Source organism: Pistacia vera, unplaced genomic scaffold, assembly GCF_008641045.1.
Source record: "Pistacia vera cultivar Batoury unplaced genomic scaffold, PisVer_v2 Contig1007, whole genome shotgun sequence".
In the NCBI taxonomy this organism is placed as follows: domain Eukaryota; kingdom Viridiplantae; phylum Streptophyta; class Magnoliopsida; order Sapindales; family Anacardiaceae; genus Pistacia; species Pistacia vera.
The window spans coordinates 192,379-203,232 of record NW_022195036.1 but is presented as its reverse complement, the minus strand read 5'-3'; the positions used below and the strand labels follow the sequence as shown (position 1 = coordinate 203,232).

Genomic DNA, 10,854 nt, shown 5'->3' with positions numbered 1-10,854 from the left:
TATTCGAAAATTTTTGTTTGGACCATTCACCGTATGGGCATTGCCTCTAACTTTTATGCTTTTTGTTCTTTTATTGGACAGTGGCTATTCACGTACATAAACACATTGAGGCATGGCTTTGTTAGTTTTCTTTTATAAGGTTTTTGTCTGCTTGAGAAAAAATAAAAACCAAAGCTGAAGGCAAAAAGAAAGAGAGAGAGAGAGAGAGAAGCAGTTTCAGTTTGTTTAATCACACACCCATTGACAACTCTTTTCGTTAATTTTATCTTTATCTTCTTCTTCTATCTTTTCTTTTTATTTCTTGGTTTTCAATTTTATCACCAGAAACGCCCCTGTTATTTACAGTTTTGATTTGATTGATCTATAGATCTAACGGTTTCAATTCCACATGTATTGCTCTTTCGTTTTTGATGATTTGAATTTGTGTTGATTCAGTAGTTGAACAGAGAGATTGCACAGATAGCCGAATTTGTGTTGTAAGTTTTTTACTTTTCATGTTTCGGTTTTTATTGGTTCTGTGATTGATTTTTTTTTAATTAATTTACGCATGTATGGATAGTGAATTTTAGTGTAGGATTAACAGTGGAATGTGGAGATATATTTGACTCTTTCTGTTTTTGCAAGAACTGTGTTGGTTGGTTCCGTCATTTTGTTAACTTTAGAGTTTCAAAATCAAGAGCTTGCATAAGGGACTTGTGTCTTTTTTTCTGTTTCAAGTACAACGGGGCAAACACCATCAACATGTACCGATGCTAACAGGTAAGCGTACAGCAGATTTAGAAGTTTTAATGTATTTGCTGTGTGAAATTGATCAATTTTGAAATGACAATGTGATCATTTAATGATTACTTTTGGTTTCAGGGTAAGCATATGAGAACAAGTTGTAGAGTTGGCTATAAATGATTGAGCTGATGGAATCTATGTTTCCTTCTTTCACTTACATATTTACATACATATAATTTCTTTATGGCTAGTCGGTAGGTTAGATTTATACAAGTTATTGAAATTCTGATCTCTTATTGCTGCTTACTTAGTTTGTTAAATGTACAGTAACAGCAACATTTATTAAAGTCTGTCGTAATAAATTTTGCAACCCATTGCTTTATACTCTCTCCGTTCTTTATAACTGTCGTTTTAAGCCTCTCTACACTTTTAATAAATCCATTTTATCTCTCTTTAAACTGACTTTTTCCTCTGATATTGCAAGTGAAAAAATTTTGTTTTTCCCGTTACATACACGTGTGAAATACTGAAATAATTTAATATGTATATATTGTCATTTTCCCTCTCCCATTTACTTCCATTTCTTTATTATGTTCGTCACTCACTTCCATTTCTTCTGGACTGCTAAATTGAGTAATGTTGGAATCATAGCATTAAGGTTTGACCCAAATTGAGCAAGGGCAACCACTTCACGATTGAAAATCTCAATAACCTAAACAAAAATGCAACTTTATCTTTTTAAAAAAAAAAAAAAAAAAAAAAGGCTACATAGTACACAAGAGATCATAGCATACGTGCTTTTAATTGAAAGAGTTTTTCCTTCCTTTTTGCAGGTTCTACAACCTTAGTAATCAAGGATTGATTCGCATGTGTAGAGGGCTACTTGGTTTCACATCATGAATATTCTCATGCTCTTCACCTGTGTTGAAAGAGAAAGAGAGAAAAGAGATTAGAGGCAGAGATAGAGATAGAGAAAGAGAGAGATGAGATGTGCGCGATAGAAAATGTGGAAGAGATGAGATGAGGGGAAGAGATAGAGAAAGAGAGAGGAGATGTGGGTCATAGAAAAAGTGGAGAAAGGAGATGAGGGCAAGAGAGAAAGGAGCAGAGAAACATTGAAAGAGAAAAAACAAGGGCAAATGTCAAGCAAGAGAGAGAGGGTTGAGTTGGTAACGTCATTTATTTTGGAAAAACCCAATACCCTCAAAATGACAATTATAAAGAAACGGAAGAGTATATAAGTTGCTTTCTCTAATCAATAATTTTGTGTTAAAATAGACGCTGGAACTGTTATTTCTGACCCGAAATGCCAAAATTTGTACAACCGATTAAGGTTGTGACTTCTGAAATCAAAAGTACAGTTAGGCACACAATAATGGTTATTAAAGTTATTCCATTACATTAAATTCCATATTTATCCTTTCAGAGCACGCCGTATAGCAGTAAACAAAAGACACCCACTATATGAGAAATTTCTAATTTATTATTTTAGGATACTATTTATATTGTATAATTTTTAAATTATGATAATACATTCTAACTTATATCTAATATATTTAGGAGATTCAATATATCATTTTTTACCTATACAATGTGTATATCTTTATAGTAGCTATCAACTAATTGAAACATCTACAGCATGTTTGGTTCATTATTCTTATTCTTATTCTGGATCGGATTATTAAAATAATGTTTGGTTCATTTTTTTCAAAACTCTATCCCCAAAACATGATCCTGACACAGGTTTGAATTGTCTCCATCTTCACAGCTTTCTCAGGTTTTGACCGTTTCAATTTTTTTTTTTATTCATTTTTCTGCACTGCGTGAACCATTTTCTACACTGCGTGAACCATTTTCTTCACTTTTCGTGACTGCTTCACCATTTTCTGCGCTGCATCTAACTGAGAAAATCAAACCATTTTCTTCACTGCATTTTTCACCATTTTTCTTCACTTTTCGTCACTGCTTCACCATTTTCTACACTACATCTGACTGAGGCGTGGACCATTTTCTTTACTGCATTCTTCACCATTTTCTTCACTGCATCTTCACAGCCGTGAACCCACCTCACCTACTGCATCACAACAGCCGTGAACCCACCTCAGCTATTGCAGCTCCCCAGCCGTGAACCTACCTCAGCTACTGCATCTTCACAACCGTGAACCCACCTCAGCTACTGCAGCTCCCCAGCCATCAACCCACCTCAACTACTGCATCTTCACAGCCGTGAACCCACCTCAGCTCCCCAGCCACCGTCAACCCACCTCAGCTCCCCAACGTGAACCCACCTCAGCTCCCCAACCACCGTGAACCCAGATCTGTCACTTCTCTTCTCACGTTCGCAAATCGCAAGCTGTGAAGCTGATTTCTCTCTCAATTCCATGCCATTGTTCTCCTTCTCATTCGGCTATTTTTATACAAAGTTCGTTGATTAATTTTCTTCAACGAAAGTATTTTCCAGTTTTTTATTTCTATTTCTTTGACTTCGTGTGTAGAAATTGTTGTAATTGGTGGTATTGAACTTAATGGTCGTGGAACCAATGAATTGTCAGCAATGCACCTGCCTTTATATCTGTCATCAATTGAACGGTTTCTTTCACAATTTTGTTACGGTTCAATATAAGAATTGCTGCCACACAAAACACAGGTAATTGTCATCTCCACTTCCAGTTGATGAGACTACAGGCAGTTCTGCAAGTGATGATTTTTGACCAGAGATTCCTTGTCAAGCCACAAAATGGAGACCTGATGCTGATTTCACTCCAAATTGTCAGGCATGGAACCCTCCACTTTCCATTTTTTTGTCTAAGCCACCTTTAAATCATACCCCACCATTTTCTGTGCTTTCTTCTCTAATTTCTGCATCGAACTCCCTTGGTAACCGTATATCAAGGCTTCCAGACAGTCTCCCTCCAATTATTGATCAAAGACATGTCAAAATCAGCAGCCACATATCTGCATCAAGGATCATTATTCTAAGTGAGAGCTGAGTTATTAAAAATAGAATAAAATACAATAAGTATGTACATCTCCAAGAAAACAAAGTACAAAAATTATCAAATGCATCCCAAAAAGTTGATATGTCCCAGAAGCTCGGCTATATATGTACTATTCATTCAGAAAAGGAGTCCACCTAGGTTATGAGCAAGACAGAAAAGCTAGACAGACTTAAAAACTGTAAGAGGTGATAAAAAGTCAAACAAAAATATATTCCCTACTAGAAAGGACTAAACTGTGAGCAAGTCACATTAACTACTAAAAAGAATATGCAATAATAGTGGATTGATGGCCTCCCAAAAGGGATAATTTCATAAGCTTCCCCAAACATCTGGTCTTAGCAAAGGTATTTGCATAGCACAGGAAATATGACAGCAGGCAACTAATCAGTACCACTATTTTCCATGTTAAGATGAGACTAGCTCATCTATTAATGTATTGAGAAATACGCTCATACTAATCCTGGGAAATAATACTCCTAGTTTTGTGCATCATATTGGCATATGATATAGATGACACCACAATTTTTTATAAACTAGTTATTGATAGATAACTACTGAAAATATACTAACCTCCACATACGAAGAGCATCATTAAAAGAAAACTCCCGAGGAAGAGTACCAGTAACATTCGAAATGCAAATGAAGGCTTTCAGCACTATATTTGACAGATGTGAAAAACATTCCCTGTCTGGGAGTTCCAGAATATGCCACAATGCTTGCAACTGCTTATAACTCCAGTTGGACCTTCCATTTGAAAATTTTCACGCTGCAGAGATGGGAAAAGTATATGTAACTAAAGATCATATAATTGTCTATCTAAATATATTTAACAGATGGAATTACCGTTCTCTAAGAAGCATCTCAAAGCACCAAAATGCATCAGCATTGTCCTCAAGAGAAAAACAAAAGGAGATAGCAAGTCATATACCTATAATCAGAATTTAATCAGTACAAAATATAAATTTTTTAAGTGTAAAAATTAATCCTCAAAGCTTGAATAAGAGAAATAGCAATCTGTGGCTCTGAGGATCAAAAGACTCGGATAAAGAAGGACTACAACCTTGACAATAATAACAGTGGCAGGATCAACCAAGCATAAACAGCAGGATGTCAGACATCCTAGCTAAATTCTTGTATCCTCATAGAATTCAAGATGACTATCTGTTCTTACCCATCAACACTGAAAAAGAAAAAAAAATCTTGTGAGTTGTTGGCAAATTTGACATAAACAGAAGCCTTTACAAAATAATGAAAAACAAAACTAAGTAAACCAAAATAAGTACCTATCTATGCAAAGTCCAAAGCCATTCAGAAACCCTGTCTCCACTGACAGCCGCTCTTGTAATGTGGTTGCATTCATCAATGGCGTGTCTGGAACATCTGATTTCTCAACTTGTTAACTATTCTGTTTCAAAATCCAGATTTTTGGACCACAATTCGGTTTATGGGAACCAGAACAAGCCATTTCATTTGATTCATGGGGTGTGAAATGTGTTAGATGTGACCATTTGATTCCATGATTAATTCTGCATTATTACTAATTTGAAAACTGTGCATTCTGTCATCCTCAAACAATTTTGCGTAGTGGTTCATCTTCCACACACCATATTCTTCATCATTGTTTCACTCGTCTCAAACAAATTTGTGACTGGTAATGAGGAAAATCAAATAACTTTCAGTTACAATTGTGATCCATTACTTTTCTCTCCCGGATTAGGGGTGTTGCAATTGTTGGATCGATGTAGGTACAAAACAAGAAGAGTCATATGCTGCACTATCCAAGCTTTCCCAAACACTGACCGTCTGCCGAATCAGTAGAACTTTCCCTTTTGCATGCATATGATGTATCTGTACAATTATTATCAATCACAAAATTCTCCAATTGGTTAGTATTATCAATAGAAGTTGTCTACTTTCAACTTTATCTTCTTTTCTCCCGTCATCTTTGGATGATGCCTCATGTCCATAACCTTGGACCCCACAACATAGGCAAGTGATCCAGTTCCAATGCTTGAATGCATTATTGACATTGCTTAATCAACTCCTTGTAACGTTCCCTGAAAAACAGTCTCAAAAAGATGTTCTTATGAACATAAATGATCATCATGATCTCAAAGATTGACATACATGCATACTTGTTTCGACGAAATAGATGCTCATAACTGTTCAGTAGTAGAAACATACTATAAACATGAACACAGTGCAAACACAATTTAAAGTACAGAGTTTTATGTAGTTCCATCCAGGCAAAAGGGTTTAAATTATTTCAAGTAAATGAAGTATCACATGTTGCAGTTCACGCATTAATAACTTTTTCAGTCAATCTCTGTGCTTTATTTTACTGGGCAACCAAAATCCAGTCATCAGTTACTAAACCAATTACAGCAGCATGGTAATGCAGGACAAAGTGGATTATAAAAATCAAAAGCTTTGCAGTTGATTAAACTCAACTAAATGATAAGGCTAACAAAACAGAGCAGATGGCCAGCAAAAGAATCAGAAGGGAGTATTCACCACCTCTTGACTGAATTATTCTTCAAAAGATACAACACCATCCAGATCGAAAATACCAAAGTAAACAATTCATGTGAAGAATTCATCCTCAATTCCAACAATCTAGTAAGATCCTAACCATAAACAATGATCAAAGAGCACGGCCAACAAATAAAAATGGACAGGATGATCAATGGTACTAATTATTCAGACAATTAAAAGCTGTCTGAATATAGAACATATGAGATTCATGTATTCAACAACCAAAAATATATATTTAGATTATTTGCAAGCACAGCAACCCAAGAATCAGCACTTGAAAGGAAATATACCGCATACCTCCGGCTGTTCTTAGTTGCCTCGGTACTCAGCAGTAGTCCCAGTGCATAGCAACCAAGTAAAAATTCCCAAACTTCTGGCCGTATAGATGGATCCACACCCTACAATGCAGTATAATATGCACAACAGTAATAAAAATTGGAGCATCCTGACACATGTCACCTTTAAATAAAATAAATAAAAAGAAAGAAGAAAGCAGAAAGTTTTCGAAGGAATTTGATCAACAAATATCATTTTCAAAATGCAAACTAAATTATTCATCAAATATCTAAACATACAACATGGAATGACTAAAATTTGAAAAATAAACATTAAACAGTATAAAAACTTACACATAAAAAGAATTAAGAAGGATTATATATCCAAAAATATCAAATTTCATTGGCTAGTTCAAAATTCAAGATTGAAAATATAACCATCCTATTGTTGACCCGAATGAGAATGCAAAAACCTGCAGCAAGGCCCTGTTAGGATTCAATATGAGCTGTCAAACATCTCTTTCAAAATGTTTGACCGCTAGAAGAGAATATCTAAAACCACACTGGTCACCAAACATATAAAACCTATAAACCATGGAGCTGAAGTAAACAAGATGAGAATGTACCCTAAATCCTAGCTCAGTGAGAGCCATATGGATAGGGTGAGATTATATAATATATCTACAGAGAGAAAGGCCAAAGATTTTAAAAGTTCAAATGTAGAATGTTCAGACATGCTTGCTTCTCTTAAGTTACCAGATTAGGTGAAGAGATGAATTTCAAAGTAAGATGGCAAATGAATATGTAGGGCACAGGCGAACTAAAATGACACATAGCACACTTTCCAGCTTGGCCCCTATTTTTTTATTTCTTTGTCTACACTATACTTCTGCAAATGTTTGGAGAAAGAGACTAGCCTTAACCGTTAGAATTTCATATCATAATCATAAATCCCAATTGCTAAAGCATATTTACACTGACAAGAAAAAACCAGCTTACTTCATAAAAAGGAGGATATTGAAACAAATGCCATTAAAACAGAAAACATACAACTACAGAATTTAGAATACTATACAATGGTGAAACAACACACCCCCAAAACAATCAACTGAGTCTTCTGAAAACCTGAAACCTTGCCATCACTATCAAAAGTTGCCTGCCACTTTCCGGCTTCAGCATTAGATATTGCACCAATAACTATATCAGAAGTTATAATATGATTTCAGACACCATAAAAGCACAATAACAAGTATAATTACACCTAAAAAAATTGGAACAAAAAAGCATCTTTATCCAAATCAATTACCCAAACAGCTCATCAAGTTGCACCATTACCTCATCATCAAGTTTTACTTTTTCAGAAAATCATTGAAATCACTGATGTATGCTATCACCTAGAATCCCTCAACCTTTCTTATGTATAAACCAAGTCCAATAATGAGGGTTGCTGAAAATAACGATATATAACACTAAATCAATTGGTAACACACAATGAAGAGACATGACTTCCCAAAATATTAGCAGATAAAAACAGATATACAAAAGATGATAGGTATTCTTAGAAATACTATTCCAAACTCCATCCATAAATTATGACATGTAACATCATTTGGCTCCAAATAGTCCAACATACATGAAGCAGGACCCCAGTATGCCTTGATGGTCACAAAAACACCCTAAAAGGTTATTGCTATTAATTTCAATATTTTTGTAAGCAGCACCTTAATGTCTATCTTATCCTTCCTTCCGTATTGCTATCTATCTGTTGTTTTAATGTGAGACTATCCCCATAATGTGCAGGCAGCAGAAACTACATGTATTAATCAACAGATCGAAACACAAATGATCTTGCACATGGACAACTCTACAATACCTTAATTCTGCATCATCAGCATAATTGACAAAAAGACACTACTCACTGACTGATTTGATTTTGATAGCAGTTTTTAAGTATCAAAAATTCAGAAAGTGCCAGAAGAATTAAATCCAGTTCAGAAAACATCTTACAAAACAACCTTTATAGGCGATTGTGAAAGGCAAGGATCTCCAATATCGCGTACAATTGAAAACATTCTTTGCAAATTCATTGCCCGCACTTTTCCACAATCCCTAGCTCGCCCTTCTCCCTCCGCCACATACATCACAATCCCCACAAACCCCTCTGCCTCTCTCTCACTCTCAAACTTTCAAGCTCTACTATCATCACAAACTAAACCCGATTTTCAACACTGACAACTGCAAGAAACATTGAAAATACCATGCACAAACCACATTAACAAATTCATAAAAACATCACTTCATTCCAAAAACTCAAAACAAACAAAAAATAGATGCTTTTGCTTAGCAGTTAAAAATTTATCACTAACATAAAGACCCCATTAGCTTCCAAATTCATCAAAAAAATCTCATAAACCTCTCCTAAAATGAATAATTTATCCAAACTCACCTAAGAACAATCATTTAATTACAAATTTTTGAGTCAAAAAAAAAAAAAAAACACAACTTTGCTCTCAAAAAACAAAAATTATGACCCTAGCAGTAAAAAATATCATAACATAGAGAGTACAGACAATATAGCTTCCAGATTCATCAAAAAAAAAAAAAAAAAAAAAAAAAAACTTGTAAACTTCTCCTAAAATTATCCAAAATCTGAAGGTTAACATCTAAATATCTTAAACCCAAGCACATAAATGAAAATGTACTCCTACAATAATTTCAAAAAATTAAAACGAATAAAAAGCAACAAAATAATAAAATTACGATTCAGCAAAACAGTAGAAATTTGATTCTAGATTAAAAATCGCTCTCACTCTTGATAATCGAATCATGAAATAAAGAAAGAGATAATCAGAGAATTGAAAATGGCGAAAGGCGAGAGAATCGAAGGCGATTGGATCGTTTTAATCTAATCGTGCACGTAGAATAATACGAATACGAACACGAAATTAGATGAAAAAAATACGCGTAGAGAGAGAGAGAGAGAAATGCAGTACCTAATGAAGAAGAAGAAGAGAAATGAAATGAGATTGAGATGTGTTGTGTTGTCTTCAAAGGGAAGCACTTTCTTCCTCTCATTTACTCCAAAAGCCTGGCCGTTCTTCTCTTCCTTCTGTTAGTATTAAGGTTTTTCTTTTTTTTTTTTTATAAAAAAAACAATTCAGTTATAAAAAGGGAAAATATTTTTATATAAAAATTTTCCAATATTGTGTAAAGTAAAGAATAAAAGATAAAAAAATATTATTTGTACTTTTATATATTTTTAATTTTTTTAGTTAAAATATGGTTTTTTGTTTTTCTGTTTTATTTTAAAAAAAAACCGAGTATAAATGAACAAATATTAGTATATACTCATTTTCTTAAATAAATTTATTATTTTAATCTTTCGATTAAGGAAAATAACTTTCAAATCAACTCTAAGAATGATTTCAATTGATTACATTGTAATATTTATTTATTATTTTGGTAATTTTTCCTTACATTAAATTAAAATTCTATATTTGCTAAATTCATTGAAAGAGGACAAACATTCTACATTAAGTTATATATTCCAAATAATGTAGTATATAAAGGAAGTAAATGGAAATAATATTTATTTTCCTAACATTACTGCTTCATTGATTATAATTAATATACTTAATATTTATTTAATGTTTGATGTTAGACGAGACCATGTCTTCTGTCTTAAAAATATTGAAAATTGTTTATAAATTAATATATAAGATTTAATTGGATATATATATAATATTTTTCTAATTTATTAACAATGTGTGAGAACGGCAGTGAAAGCTTTGATTTTATTCACATCCATGTTAAGAAATTATTAAATACCTCCTACAAAGAGATGTTTATAGGAGGTTTTCAATAATCGAGTTATAATATTTAAAAATTATGAGCGTAATGAAATTATACAATTACTTAGTGATTTGTCAAGCAATTCGTTGTGAAAATTTTGTTAAACGATACTCTATATTATTATATGTTATCAGTAAATGGTTACCGTTTTGAGGTTCGATAAAGATTATAGTTTTGAAGGTATTTGTAAAACAAATCTAGAGATTTTTAATTATAAAAGAAAAAAAATTATTAAGATATCATTATATACTATATTCATTAAAAAAAATATTTAAATTTAATATTATCAGCCAAAACTTAGATGTACTCTAGTTTAGCATGCAAGATTTAAAGAACAAGTGGCAGGTGCGAGATCAAAGTGAACAAGACTATAAATTATTTTCAGTTCAAGAAATTTGGTTTTAGATGGATTTGTTGGTGTCAAAGCATATGGCATTCAGAATAATTTTACAGGATAACAGTTAACCTCA

The 10,854-nt window shown here is 33.3% G+C and overlaps 1 pseudogene; it reads right to left on the bottom strand.

Moving 5' to 3' along the window:
• Nucleotides 1-5,588: 5,588 nt before the first annotated feature.
• LOC116144418 lies at nucleotides 5,589-8,673 on the bottom strand (annotated as a pseudogene).
• Between the last annotated feature and the right edge of the window lie 2,181 nt (nucleotides 8,674-10,854).